The sequence below is a fragment of the Cibotium barometz genome, chromosome 27 (assembly GCF_041138505.1).
Source record: "Cibotium barometz isolate CiBa-2024 chromosome 27, ASM4113850v1, whole genome shotgun sequence".
In the NCBI taxonomy this organism is placed as follows: domain Eukaryota; kingdom Viridiplantae; phylum Streptophyta; class Polypodiopsida; order Cyatheales; family Cibotiaceae; genus Cibotium; species Cibotium barometz.
This window is the reverse complement of record NC_141072.1, coordinates 52,559,312-52,575,639: the sequence shown is the minus strand read 5'-3', so window position 1 is coordinate 52,575,639 and position 16,328 is coordinate 52,559,312.

Below are 16,328 nucleotides of genomic sequence, written 5' to 3'. Positions count from 1 at the left end.
CAACACTGCCATCTAGCTTTCATTTCAACTTAAAAATGCACTTACATCCAATGACCTTTTTACCAATAGGCAAATCACACAAAGACCATGTACCATTCTTCATTATACCATCATATTCAATTTGCATTGTAGCCAACCAATTTTTTGATTTTTGTGCCTCATCAAATGAAAGAGGTTCTTCCTCTTCACACGTACTAGACACAGCCAAAGCATAACAATCTGATGCATAAGAGGCATGCTGAAAACCTGAACGAGTACGACTAGAAATAGGTGCATCAATTTTACTATCATGCAAGGTTTGCACCAGCCATTTAGGCATACCTCTAGCCTGCTCATTTTCAGCCCTATCCTCATAAATTACATCCTGTAAATCTGCATCAGAAATAGGCTGATCTATGATGTCGTTTGAAATCTCCATAGGCTGAATATTTGCCTCATTAGGACTTACATTTGAATTCCCACCTGCAAACAGAGGCAACAACGTATCAAATACATCCCGTGAGCTCACACCTGTCTCTTTGGTACATGATAACAAAGGCTGCACAGCATCTTCCCCACAAAAACAACATCTTGACTAATCAAGATATGCTTTGACTGTGGATGATACAATCTGTAACCCTTGCTCTCAGCACTGTAACCAACAAAAATGCATTTGACAGCCTTATCATCCAATTTTCTACGTTGTTGCACAAGCACTAAAGCATAGGCCAAGCAACCAAAGACACGCAAGTGACCAATAGAAGGCTTCCTGCCATGCCAAGCTTCGTATGGAGTAACAGACTGCAAGGCCTTAAGCCTTAGTGGGACATCTGTTGAGTACATATGCAGCACACATGACAGCCTCAAGCCAAAACGCATGTGGCAAAGCTTGGCTCTTGACCATACATCGTGCCATCTCCATAAGTGACCTGTTTTTCCTCTCAGCAACACCATTTTGCTGAGGGGTATATGGCACTGTATATTGGTGTTTTATCCCACGACTAGCCAGACATGCATCAAACTCTTTAGACATGTACTCCCCCCCTCGATCAGAACGGAGGGTGCCCACAGTACAATTGGATACATTTTCAACCATAAACAAAAACTGTTTGAAGCACAAAAACACTTCGGACTTTGCCTTCAGTGGATATACCCATGCATACCTTGAGTAATCATCAATGAAAGAAGTCACGAAGTACAAGTGTTTACCAAATGACAGAGTTTACATAGGCCCACATACATCACTATGTACAAGTTACAATTTGCGAGTGGCCCGCACAGAACCATCCTTTGGAAATGCAGAACGCTGCATTTTGCCCAAAATACAGCCTTCACAAACATGTTTCAATGGTGCCTCAAGAGGGGGCAATGAAGCAACCATATCAAATTTTTGCAAACGCAGCAAACTAGCAAAGTTCAGATGACCAAAGCAAGCATGCCATAGTTTTGCATCTGAAACTGCCTTTTCATCTCATCAAAAACTGCATTTGCTGAATCTTCCACACACTTGTCAGAATTGAGCCTATACAGCCCATGAAACAAGGTGCCAAATGCAATAATCGTATCACCAGAAGTCAAATCATGAATAGTACATCTGTCATCCACAAATTTGACTACAAGTCGAAGTCTAGCAACAAGCACAGAGACAGACAATAGATTCTTGTTTATCCCTGGCACATACAAAGCATCTGAAAGTGTGAAAGCGCTGCCATTTGCAGCAGTAAGCATAATTTTACCAACGCCCTTCACTGGGTAAGAAGCATTATTGGCACATGTGATAGTATTCCCATTAGGGACAGCCTCAAGACGAGTGAACATATCATGATGCGAGGTAATGTGCTTTGTAGCACCACTGTCAAAATACCATTACAATTAGAGTCAACAAAAACTGCCAAACATGCATCATGTACAAATGGGTAAAACTGGCAATACACGCTAAATGCCCATTCTGTATCCTGCACAACATTTGCAGAATCTGCATTTGTAGAAGCATCTGCTATTGTGGCTGCATTTTACTCTTTCTTCTTTGCCTCTTTAGCCTTTAGCTTAGGGCAATTCTTAATGACATGATCAATTACCTTACAATAGTTGCACCTGATCTTTTTCTTACCTTTATCAAGAGCCTTCTCAGACCTATTATTGCTACCTGTGGAAGGAGAAGAAGTTGCAGACCTACTAATAGGAGAAGAAACAGTGGAAGGGGCTATCTTACCACTTCTTCTCTAGTGGGCAGCAACAAATGCCTGATCAACTACACGCTGCCTAGCCCTGTTTGTCCTAGACTGCGCTTCTTGCAAGAGCTTGTTGACTAAAGTATCATACTTGACAACATCAATGTCCTCAGTAACAAGTCTCCACGTGGAAGCAAAAGTCTGATATGACTCAGGTAAAACATCAAGAATAGTCTACACAAGAGAATGATGAGGAATAATCTCACATGCAAAAATCAACTGTTCCTTGAGATCTTTAATCTCAGCAAGAAAAACATTCATGTCATCATCTTCCTGCATAATCTTTGATTATAGCTCTTTACGCAGATAAGAAATTTTTGCCTTGTTACGACCTGCATACAAACCAGCTAGAATATCCCAAGCTTGTTTTGCTGTTTTAGCTGAACGAATATGTGGAGTGATGTTACGTTTGAGAGAAAGTGCAATCAAGGCATGAGCCTGCGCATCTTTACCATCCCAACGAGCTTGTTCAGTAGTGGGTAAAACAGCAGCAATAGTAGAGCTACTAAAACCTGCAACATCCTCAATAGATCCTACATCCACAGAACAACCTGGACATACATCCATACCCTGCACAATGTTCCACACTCCTTTTGCAACCAAAACATGCTGCATCATGTATGCCCAAAGTGGGTAGTTGCTATCTCCATCCAGTTTGTCAATCATCAGCAGACAACATGCAAAATACATCATTGCTGTTTATCAACCATGGCCACTGACTGAAACTGATGTAAAAGCTACCTGTAATGAAGCAAAGACTGAACAAAAAACAACTCATGCTATGTAGCACGATCCACAATATAATACGTATGCCTGCAGAAAACTGCACTATCAAAATTTCTGCACAAAATGACGAAAACACCTGTACAGAACTTGTAATGCAAAAATGGAGCCCGAAACAACCTCAAATGCAATTTCTGAGAACGCGAAGCCCCACAGGCCCGCTTATCTACAGGGTATAGGGGACTTGGTATAGGGGACCTGCAAGCGCTCATGAAAGCTCACCTCAATTGGAGAACGTGAGTCGGAGGGTGTTGGCGGCGTAGCCCTGGGAGCCGATGCTTGCTCTAATATACCAATTGTTGGAATTAGGGTTGCAGGAAAGCACACAAAGCTTGGAGAAGACGAAGCAAGAATACACACAACACATAGTGTATTAGATTGTGTCAATGTACAAAGATAAGTTAGCCCTAGAAAAGGATGGGCATATATACAAGCCGGGGGAAAAAACCTCCTAAAGAGGGAAAAAGTGCCCCGACGGTCCTAAGTGTGTTCACACACATCACTGCCTATATATATAGGCAGTGATGTGTGTGAACACATCACTGCCTATATACATGGCAACAAGCTCTAGGGTGGATAGTCTGCCCAATCCAAGCTGCTCCAATTTATGTACCATTTCTAGGTTAGCTGTTGTGAAAGCTCCATAGCAGGGACTGGTGTAGTGAAGGAGCTTGTGCTCAACTTTACAGTGATTCTTCATCAGGGAATGGACAGTGTGTCCATTGACCTGCTTCATCAGAGCTTCGCCTAGGTGGGAGAGTTGGGTGGGGTGCTTTGCGTACTCCTCGAAGCGGCTACTGGTAGGCCTCTATGTACCATTTCTAGGTTAGCTGTTGTGAAAGCTCCATAGCAGGGACTGGTGTAGTGAAGGAGCTTGTGCTCAACTTTACAGTGATTCTTCATCAGGGAATGGACAGTGCGTCCATTGACCTGCTTCATCAGAGCTTCGCCTAGGTGGGAGAGTTGGGTGGGGTGCTTTGCGTACTCCTTGAAGCGGCTATTGGTAGGCCTCTTCCTCCTCGGCGAAAGTATGGTGGAGCACCTCCAGGAGGAGTCGGAAGATTTTGACATCCTGAATGCTGGCTGTGAGAGTAAGGGCTTGGGGAAAAAATTTGCAAGGGTTTGGCTAGGCTGAAAGTGAAAAGTGAGGAAATGGAAGGAGGGGCCCATATTTATAACACTATGAACAAGACACGGCCGTTGGCAAGTTCAGGGAACGGGCATGCGACTATAAGTGTATGGGCGTGGCAAGAGGATCGAAAGGGCGTGGCAAGTTCAGGGAATGGGCACGGGCTCGCGAGATTGGTTGGAATGATCGTGGGCTTTTGAATAGGGAGTCGACACAACCATGGCAGTGTGTGGGAGAGGGAACAGCCATTCCAAACTAGGAAAGTCCATGGGTGGCAAGTTAGACTTTGAGAAGGGAATGGCCGTGCAAAACTTGGAACGGATGTGGCTTTGTGGTTGAGGAATGGCCGTGGCACTTTAGAATTCTGAGAAAGGAATGGCCATGTGGCAAGGTTTTTTTTTTGGTGTGCACCCTGTAAGTTTTGTACATAGAGGCTATGCCGCGCCAACACCCCATTACGGGTTTTGTACTGACTGTGTGCCCAATTGGCCAAAGAAAGGAGTTTATGCTAATTAGGTAATGGCAAAGTAGGGGGTGGCACTTCCTAAAGAGATTCCGATGTGGGTGGCAAGGGAGCAGCTGGGGCAAAGGAAGTTGAAGGGAGTTTTACGGTCCTGTCAAGCCTCTGAATGATAGGCAAAGGAATTGTTGATGTTGAAGTTATATCTGTAAGGAAGTTCGTCAGTGGTAGCATGGGGGTGAGTGTGTCATATAGGACTTTCTGGTTCCCTTTGTCTTGAGTAGTATTGACTGCAGATGTTGCCTTTGTGAAGGGAAGGGGACTGTGGTGTGACACAAGGTAGGAGCTTAGGTTGGAGAGGTTTGGGGATCCATATGGTATGATTGACTTCATAGTAATGTTGGTTGCGGAGGAGAGATTTTGGGATCCACCGAAGGGTTGAGTGCGTGGTTGGATTTAGGGTTCGGTTGAGGTTCAGAGAATGCCTAGGAGAGCGCGTAGGTTTGTGTTGATCCTGTACCCTGTAGGCTCAAGGTTGGTAAATGGGGGGCCTACATTAGGGATGAGAAACTCTGGATGCCTATTGGTGAGGGGGGATGGTCAAACCCTGTGAAAATTTGTTAGTATGGTTAGCAATGTTAGTTTGGTTAGTGTGATGTGGTAGGGTAGTTGTTTGTGATTTGACCATGTGAGAGTACGCTGCCCCTGTGCGTGGTGGTGGTGTGGGTGCGAGAGGCATTGATGTGGATGGCATGTGGAGCGACCTATTTTTTGGGGGAACGGAGTGATAAGGGTGAGGTGTTGGGGTACTTGTGGGGTGGTGGAAGTGGGAGTTCTTGGCATGGGGAAGCGACTCGAATTGGCTCTTCATTTGTCATTAGAATAGTAACATGGCCAAAAGCTAATTGTAGGGTGGTCATCTGTGCATCCTAGTTGATGTTGCATCTGTTATGGCCCATCCATCCCCTTTCGAGATGAGGATCTCTTCACGCATAGTTCCTGCAAGTATCACATAATAAAACTTCCCTTCCAAGGGATTATTTCCAATGTGGAATAAAAGTGTGACTGTGCCAATGCAATGAATATGCTATGAGGCAACTGTGGTGACAACAAAAGGTGTTTCTTTCAATGTGGTGACAACAAAAGGTGTTTCTTTCAATGGGGTTCCCAAAGGAACACCATGTTTCATAAGACAGTAAATTGTAACGAGCCTCTGTATCAACAAGAGCTAATTTTTGGACAAAGTTGGTTGGTGTGGAAATTCCTAACCCATAACCAAGCTGGCTTCACCTCCCAGTCTTCTTCTTCTAAGTTAACTACTTGGGCCATGTTGACCATGATATGCTTTTGCCTTAGCTTGGCTTGCCTCACTTTGGCCTCTTCTTGTCACAATTTTTTTCATGTCCTTATGGTCTTGTTTTCGTTGTTTTTTATCAAGGAGGCTTTCAAGGTAGCCTCACTGAGAGGGCCATAGTAGCGTTTAAGTTTGCTACCATTGAAGTAACCAGCCATCTCAACACCATCAAGTGTTTCAATGTGCAAAATGCCTTTTGGTGTGATCTCAGAGACTAGGAAAGGTGCTAAACCCCTGAGCTTGAGCTTTTTCTTATGCATTTTAGTGCTGAATAAGAGGACCATATCACCCTCATTCATTTTTTTTTCCTTGAGCTGATCATCAAACCAGTTTTTATGCCTGAGCTTCTACAATCATGATGTAGACTCCAAAGAGGCGGGTTTCATCAAGCTTTTCAAGTTCAAATAGGCGACAACTTAAGGCATTTTCGGTGAGTTTTTCGTGCACCAAGACACGTAGACTTGGGACTAAGAACTCCATGGGCATGACTGCTTCAGTACCATAGGTTAAACTAAAAGGGGTAGTGTTGGTTGCTGTCTTGTACGAAGTTCTATAGGCCCAAAGTGTAGCCGACAACTTCTATTCCCAATCGTTTGCGTTGGCCTCCACTGTTTTGGTGAGAATGGCACATAGGGTTTTGTTTGTGCTGCTTTTGGCTTGGCCATTCGCTTGAGGATAGTAAGGGAAGGACTTCCTACTGCTGTGGGTGACAAGGAACAAGAGGAATTTGATTACCTCGTTGATGAAATGCATTCCACTATCGCTAACAAGCTCGAGAGGAATTTGATTACCTCGTTGATGAAATGCGTTCCACTATCACTGACAAGATTGAGAGGATAACTAAAGCGTGTGATTACATACTTATGAGAAATTTAACTGTTGATCGAGCATCAACTTTGCGGGTTGCACAAGCTTTGGTGCAGTAGTCCGTGTGGCAGCAATTATATATCTGGCTTGAGTGTATTTGGTTATCGGACTGATGGGTCCTACGAAGTCTATGCCCTATTTTTTAAATGGGGCACAATGGGCTTCAGGGGCATATGATCCTTGAAACAAGGGATTGCTATGCAATGCCATTCATCACATCGTTTGACATACTTAGCACCATCATCCATTAAGGTGGGCAAGCATAACCTAGCTGTGAGAACCTTACGAGCAGTGATGATGTCTACTACAAAGTGCTCGCTAGCACAAGCAGTGAGCATGTTCAAGAAGGAAGACATACTTGTCTTCTTTAACACAGCTCGCTAGCACAAGCAGTGAGCATGTTCAAGAAGGAAGACATTCTCGTCTTCTTTAACACAACATCTTAGGATTTTGTCCTTGCCTTTCTTGTAAAGCTGACCCACGAGATAAGCTAGTAAGGGGCTGCTTTTTTTATTAAATGATGGGCACGGTCCTTGTTGAGGAGAGTGTTGAGGAGAGGATCAACTAGTAAGCCATTGGCTAAGAAGTGAGCCACTTCTTCACCCCATTCAAAAATTAAGCAAAGTTGGAACAGGGCGGCATCCAATAAATCATCGTCTATTCCCACTCCCTATTCGCCATTGGGGATCCTTGACATGTGGTCTGCAAGAACATGCTGAGAGCCTTTCCTCACCATAAACGGTGAAATCAAACTTGAGCAAGATAAGCAGCCACCTGGTGATTTTGCTTTTCATACAGGGCTTATTGACCAGGTACAAGAGGACTTGATGGTCTATAAAGAAGACAAATTTGGTCGCCACACCAAAAGATAATGGCAGAACTTCTTAACCGTGTAAACCATCGCTAATCCTTCTCTCTCAGTTGTGGTGTAATTTCTCTCAGGTTCATTGAGTTGGCAGCTAGCAAAATTGATGGGGAATTCCATCCTGGTTGGGCTAGCATACATCCTATGCAAATGCTGAGGCATCAATATGGACATGGAAGATGAGATTCTAGTTGGGGGATCTAAGGATTGGAGCACTTGCCAAGGCTTTTTTTAGTGTGGCATAGGCCCTTTGGCATTCTTTTGTCCACTCGAAAACTATAACGAGTCTGTAAAGGGGTCTAGCAATATCAGCATACATAAAAATGAATTGCCGATAATCGCCAACGTGCCCCATGAAGCGCTAGACACCCTTGAAGTTGGTAGGTGGGGGCAGCTCAAGAATAAGCCGCACCTTATTGTCGTCAGTCGATATTCCTTGTCTGGAAACAATGTGTCCCAAGATCACTCCGTGTTGAACCCAGAATTGGCGTTTAAGACAGTTTAACAAGATGCGGTATATACTCTGCATCACTCTAGCACCTTACGCAAACATGTGAGGTGCTCCTTCTCTCTACGAAGAATTGACACATAGGTCATCCATGAAGACGTTCAAGAATTTTTGGAGATATTCCTTGTAAGCTATACGCATTAAGCGTAGGAAGGTTCCGAGGGCATTGGTCAACCCAAAGGGCATGACTCTATATACATATGTACCCCATTCAGTGTGAAAGTAGTTTTGTGCTAGTCCTTGGGGATCAATCAGCACCTGGTTGTATTCTGAGAATTCATCTAGGAAGCTGTATGCTTCCTTTCCCACTACTCTCTCTAGCACTTGTTCAGTGAATGGTAAATGATATTGATCCCTTATGGTGGCGGCATTTTTGAGGTCAACGCACACCCTGATTTTTCCATTTTTCTTGGGTACTATCACGATCGGTGATACCCACCCTGTATGTTCAATTTCATAGATGAATCTGACATCAATAAGTCTTTCAATATCTTCGCGGACCATCTTGGAATATTTGGGGTTCATTAGGTAAGCTCGTTGTTTGACTGGCCTAGTTCCATCAATCATGGGAATGGTACACCCTTCATATCCGTGTACTTCCAAAGCAAAGCAGTCCTGGAATTCAGTCAAGAGAGAAATGAGCCCAACTTCTTCTTCCTTTGAAAGGTCTTCTACACAATGAATACGAGCCTCGGGTCTTTACCCGGGCCTGCCAATTTCACTTCCTTCATATGAGGTCCAAAGTTGCCCACTATTAGACCTTTGAGCTTAATCGTATTGAACAAAGCAGTAGGCCATTTGAAAGGTCTTAAAGTGCTTGGGCACCTATCGTGTTTATTCGGCTTTAGCACTTTCTTCGTCAATTAACCTTTTGGCTTCTTTTTCTACGAGTGCTAACTTTTTGTTGCGTGCCTTGCATGCAGAGTGGCAAAGCTTTTTAGGGACTGGTTTTGGTTGAGTGGGTTCAACTGGCTGTGGGACAGTAGTGTGGACCAAAAGAGAACTCTTTGCAAACTCTTTTTGCCACATTTCATTGAAATGCTCATGTGTGCTTCCACGACACCCACATATTTCAACCAATGAGTTTCATAATTGTCCAGGAAGATGTGCCCATCTGGCCCAGGTCATCCTTCATTCCTATGAGTTTCATGGGAGTGTACACTCCTTGATATCTTGGCTCGAACAACCTATTCAAGCTCTTGCATGGCTATATTGGGCAAATATGCTGAACTAAGCATACATAATGATGTAAGCTCTTGCCCATTTGCTGTGGAAATCTTGTACCAGCTTTTCTTGACAAGATGTCTAGGGTAGTGAAGATATGCATCCAATTCTCAAAGTCTTTCGGCTCTGGAAGTGGTGTGCAATCCTCACTATCTGTTTCATCCTCCAGTGTTTTATGGCATGTCTAGCATAGATGAACTTTAGTAGTTTGTGTAGTTGTGATCTCTACAAATGGTCTGCCACTCATGGGGTGTACTTTCCACGTGCGTAGATTGATCTTGAAGGTAAGATCTGTTCTCCAAATGTAGATGTGGTTAGTATCCCAATCATGGATCATCTTGGACTCTCACATAAAGGGTTTGCCAAGGATGTAGTCATATGAAATTGGCTGACATCCAAAATTCATTATCACAAAAGTGCGATAGTAGGTGGTTCCCAAAATCTTAATTTTAATATCCCTTAGTAGACCAATAGGTCTAGCGGTGGCTCCATTAGTGAGTTTAACTAATAATCGAGTAATATCTAGGGCCGGTGCTCCCCATTTTTCCTAGCATTTTTTGGTCACAATGCTCACTCTGTCTCCTTCATCTACTAAGATTGCATTAACTTAATGGTCGTCACTCGAAAGCTATCGACACAAGGCCGCATTAAGTTCATCACCTTCAAAGTATTGTCCGAGTTTATTCACTCGAACAGTAGGAGTCCCTTTTACCTTAAGAGGTATGTGGAATTCTTCTTCCTTAGATTCATCAGAGCTGTCAGGCTCCATGGTTTCGTGCATGCCTGCCCTGAGACATCCCTCCATCTAGTCTTTTAGGTCATTCCATAGGCTTGGGCTACCTTGGAGCAAGGTGCTGATAGGAATTTGGACCTGAGAAGAGAGGAAAGAAGAGATACCTACAGTGTCTCTTGGAACAGAGGTTATCATTTGAGAAAGGTTGAGTCTGCTTTGTCTCAAGCTTTTTGAGGTGTATGGGATGGGAACATGGATTTCTGCATTGGTTCCCCTATGATGTTCATCTCCCAGGTCTCTAAGATATTCCTCCACCCTATCTTTTTTTTGGGGGTAGCTTCTTCTTCTATTAACTCTTGCGTATTAACTCTTGCGAGAGTGGTTGGTCTGGAAGTTTGCAAGGATAAACTTGAGCATCATGCACGCAAGTTTGAGACAGACGAGCATGGTTCGAGGTATGCGCAGTAAGAGGATCAGCTTCCAACTGAGTTTGGCACTCACGAACTAACTCTTGGGCAGCTTGGAGCCTTTCTTTTTCCTCAATAGGATTTGGATACTCCATAAGCTTTTTGGGTAGCTGACGGGGGTCAATGGGTTCTTGGGCGTGCGGCTATGACAGTAGCATATCTTCTTCTTCAGATGAAGAATTCAAAGGATGAGTTGTTGTGCCAGAGTTAGAATCGCTTTTGATAATCACTCAGCTTTCACCCTTCCCAACCTTGCTGGCTTTCTTTCTTGAGCGCCGAGTTACTCGGGCCTGTTCAGGGACTCTTTCTTGGTCCTGGATTTGAGAGGTTGATGCCTCTGCAACCGCAGCCGCAGCAAGCAGCCGCATGCTGCGGCGCTTTCCCAATTATGTAGTCTAGTTACTGCGTTGATGAGGGGGACTACTCGAATGAAACCATTTCTAACACTCATCAAGTTAAGGTTGGTGCTGGGATTAGCTTCATAGCCTATCCATTTGTTCCTGGTCTTAGCGGGTAGTCTTTATACATATGATAGATACCACATCCAACGCACAATGGAGTCATGGGGTGCGAGCACCTGCAAGGGCACTCGCCGTTCTATTCTTGTTGGGACACTCAGCTACTTGATGAGGTCCACCACAATCATAACACTATATGGGGTGGTCTTCTCGCTGTTTAATTCATATCCCTTGCCCGCGACGATATCGAGGCTGCTAACACAGGGTAAATTTGATCACCCTCCATGACATACTGAGAATTTTGAGGGTGGGCTCATCGGCTTGGGTTTCATAAGTGGGAGTCTCCAATATTTCTCCCTCATTTCCATCCTCAAAGAGTTTTGTCAAGGTTATTTGACAAATTAGTGTGACTCTGGGTAACACGGGCTGTGGTGGGAGAACTAGGGGTAGTAAGGGCATTTTTTGTACCCTACGGATTCCTCTTTGGGACACTTCTTGGCCAGGTTGAGGAGTGTTGTGAGTGATGTGCAGGCGCTGGCAAAGCAACTGGTTGCCTAGGGTTGGCAGGTAGTACCTGAGGCATAGCTCGAGCTAAAGCAACCTTGTGAATGACGGTAGAAGTTAGAGATCTCATGGTTGCCCCAGGTACAATAGAGACTTGGGTGGTGTCTTAGATGAGGAAATTCAGTGCTAGTATGGTTTTATCACGATGACAGGTCGGGCACCATACGATTTCCCTTCTAGGATAATAATGTGGATGGTCCCCCTCGATCCTGACCTTGGTTGATTCTCTATTGTTGGGTCATTTGTTGCATTAGGGCGGCAGCCAGTTGCTCCACACTTTGTCTAGACGTGGACTCCTTACCCTTTTCATAATTAGGCTTTGTGCTAGTGGTCTTCAAGGAGGCTTCTGATGCGCCTTTGTGTTGTCACCCAGGAACATGTTCCCTTGAAGTTATCCTCAAATTTTAGAGCACTCCTGCAGCATTATTCAAAAGAGGTGTGTCCCAAAGTAAACAAGGAGTTATGCAGGGGAATATCTTCAAGTCCCTCTAGAAATCTTCCAATTAGTCTCTCATCAAAGAACTTGTCTGCAATACTACAGCATGAGTGGAGATATATGACTCTATTTATGTAATCTCTAATGATTTTGCCCTCATTTTGTTTGACATTGTTGAGCTGTTCAACAGGGCTCCATTGGGTACCTTGATGAGAATACCCCACTTTGAAAGCTTCTTTTTAGAGCCACAAAGAAAGCTTTATCTTCTGCTTTTAGAGATCTGAACCATTGCCCAGCTTTGCTATCCAAGGTAAGGTCAAAGGCACTTATCTTAGTTCAACGGTAGTCTATTCTTTGTATTTAGGAACTGGAATCGATCACGAAGTTTTTGCTTAATTTAGATCGAGAGATGGACAAGTAGGTTTACTATCCGTCCCTCTCATAGTTTAACCAAAATCATTCGATTTAGTCCTAACAAGGATTTACTTTAGATAAACATCTATTTTTTGGTTAAATACCAATTTAGTGATTTAACCAAATAAAATATGTAAAGATATTCTTTCTACCACTTAATTTCTCAACCTTAATTCCCTAGATAGAATTATGGTGAAATTTCATCTTTTGACACCAAAAATTAATTTCAAATCTTTCTTTACTTAAATATCATAAAAATTTTCTTTTAACTAAATACCAATATCTATTTTTTTAATAAGCTTGAAATCCCTGTTTTTCTCATTTAATGAGTGCAATCCAAATTTCATGGGAATTCCTCTTTTATCATAAATTGAATCTATCTAAAATTCCTCTTTAAATTAAATAAAAATATTCAATATTCCAAATATACCAAGAATTCCTCTTTTTCCATTTAAATGATTGAATTTCAAATATGGCAATTCCTTTTTCATCATTTAAATTTATACATGCATAAAATAATTTTAACTGAAATTTCTCTTAAAATTAAATAAAAATATCCATTAATTTAAATATGACAAGAATTCCACTTTTAACATTTAAATGATTGAATTCCAAATATGATGGAAATTTCTCTTTTATCATTTAAATTTTTCTTATGCATAAAAATAAATTTAACTAAAATTTCTCTTAAAATTGAATAAAAATGTCCATTAATCCAAATATGATAAGAATTCCACTTTTTCCATTTAAATGATTGAATTCCAAATATGATGGAAATTTCTCTTTTATTATTTAATTTTTTCTTATGCATAAAATAATTTATCTAAAATTCTTCTTTAATTTTAAATAAAATATCTATTATTTTAGTATTTCAAATTTTCTCTTTCTCAATTGGGATACATGGATCTCCATTATCATGGGAATTCCTCTTTTATCATAAAAATGAAATTACTAAAAATTCCTCTTTTTCTCTAATTAACTATTTATGCATAAACATTAAAAATTAATTTTTCATGGATATGATGAGAATTATTCATTTAACATAGGATGACTAATTCTAGAATATGGAAGGTAGTCCTCTTTTTAGATTATGCATAAAAATGATTTATGTGTTAATTTTTAAAAATTTTACCATAGCTCCGCTGGCTATTACTGATAATTTTCAATAATTTTGAAAAGCATAAGACTTAGTAATACACTTATGATAGATTAACTAGATCTAAATCCAATTTGTGGATCTAAATCATAATTTTATCATAATTTATGTAACATAAAAGCATTAAAAAGCCATTTCTTTAGCCTCTAGCTTGACTAGCATAGAGTTTGATTTTAGAATTAAGAATTGCTCCATGAGAAGCATCATTTGAATAGAGAATTGGTCATAGGAATGACCATTCTTTGGGGGGGAGAGAGATATACTTAAAAATACCCTAATTTAAGCATAAATGTAAACTTTTTGTGATAATTCATTAGAATTCTTTGGAGAGCTTCATTTGCATTGAAAAATCATTCATTTGAATACTTCTCAAGCTTGAGACGGGTTGAGAAGTGAACAACTTTTAGGAGATTAAAGAAAAACCATCAAGTCACATCTTACCTCTTGTTTTGCTTGCTTCTCTATTCTTAGGAGAGGCCCCCAACCAATCAATTGGTTAGTATGTTCAGAGGAAAGCTCCAAGGAAGGTTGAAGAGAGAGAGAAGCTCCAATCTCTCCAAAATGTAGAGAATTTTTAGGAGATAATAGAAAATATATTTATTTTAAGGTAATACTGGCATGGTCTAGTTCACAGATGAGAATACAAAAGAATGAGGGTCTATTTATAGGTGAGGGAGGCCACTAACTAAGTCCAACTAAGTTCTAAAATTTTCTAGCTTTAGTTTGGCTGAATTTGGATAAGATTTGGACCAGTTTAGCTCCCTTTGATGCAGTTTGATTTAAAAGAGAGGAGAGATAAAAATATCTTAATATTTTTGAATTTAAAACTCATTCACATGTGTGAAATAGGCACCTCCTTGAAGTCTCGCCCTTTCCTTACCAAGTTATCAAAATTGTATGATTACTCCAAAATATCTCATTTTTTAGTAATATCTCATAATTTTTTAATAATAAACCTTGTACTCAGTCAACTCTTCATCTTATGTGGGCATTTACTCATTTTTGGGTATTTTCTTTTATTCATTGGATTTATCTCATCCCAACACTTGGATTAATCTTATTGGGAACCTTAATTGGACCATAGTCCAAAATTTTTAAAAAATCTTGACCCTTAGGCTAAGGTCTTTTAAATTATTTTTAATTGATTCCTAATGCACCTTGGAAATTTTATTTTGATTTTCTTGTTTCAAGGAAATATACTTTTGATATTTGTAGAATTTATATATCTAAAAATATCTCAATATTGAATTACCACTCTCTAGAATTTTTCTTCTCTATAGACAAAAACAAGGAAAATAATTTTTTCTTGTATTCAGAAATAGGGAATGATTACAGGGGATTGAAGTAAAGGCTTATTCATTATTCAGGCTGAGGAGGAATCTTACACCAACTTGCACTTTAGAGTCTAGAGAAGGAGTGGGCCCACTTTCTTGAGGTTGATCCAGATCTCTCACTCTGGGTTGCGGTTCTACGGAGGACTGTGTGTTTCCCAAGATAAAATTGTGGAGCCTTGATGCAAGGCTTTGCTGAGAATGAGTTGGAGAGATAGAAGCAGGTTCATGGACAGATGGTCTGTCTATACATTATGGTTTGGGCTCTCTTGCCTCAAGGTCTGGAGTCCCTCATCCACTACTGGGGAGGTCCTCGCTCTCACTAGTACTGTCAAAGACGAGCACCATTTGACTCCACACGATGTTTATCGATGGGTCCGACGAAGGGACATCTAAAGAGCTCATTTCGTCAAAGAGAGGGTTATTTCTCACCAACCTACCCAAGCATAGGTGCATGGGAATACATAAGTACTGTGTAGAACCCTCTGAGAAAAGAAGAAAGTTTTTTTTAAAATATATTAAAGAATGGTTGTACGCTTGAGTGAACGAGCGTACGCTCCTCAATCAGAGAAGGAACGGATGTTCACTTCTCGACTGGCACAACGTGCACTTTGAAGAAATCAAGATGGAACGGGCGTACGCTTGTGGTGAGGAAGGGAATGGATGTTTGGAATGAGAGAAAATTGGAACGGGCGTTCGCTTTGGGTAGGAACGGACGGACGTTCGGAATAAAATAGCAAACTGGAATGGGCATTCACTTCAAGCGGGAAGGAACTGACGTTCGGAATGAAGCCAATTGGAATAGGCATAGGAAGGTGATGCTATGGCGTTTGCTTCAAGATTGGCATGGGTGTTCGCTCTTTGAGAGGAGAAGGAATGGACGTGAGAGTTTATGGGCTGCGTGGAAAGGATGTGGCAAGTTGTAATAAAGGAACTCAAACGGGCGCTCGCTCCAAGGTGAGGATTGAATGGGCATTCGCTCCAAGATAGCAATACTTGGAACGGGCATGCGACTTGGAACGTATGCACTGTCAGGTAGGGAATTTTTTAAATCTAACTGGCTTACAGGTCTAACAGCCACTCTGGCAGTACAAAATTATCCTAGTTTAAATGCACTTCAATGCACATGAGGCCCAATTAAATGCAATTAATTGGGACAAAATTGTCCTAGTTTAAATGTACTTCAATGCACATGAGGCCCAATTAAATACAGGTCTGACAGCCACTCTGGCAGTATAAAATTATCCTAGTTTAAATGCACTTCAATGTACGAGGCCCAATTAAATGCAATTAAACTAATTTTAATGCTCTTGCCAAATTTAGGCAAATCTACCAGATTTGGGTTACAGGCAGAAGGAATGGGCGTGGT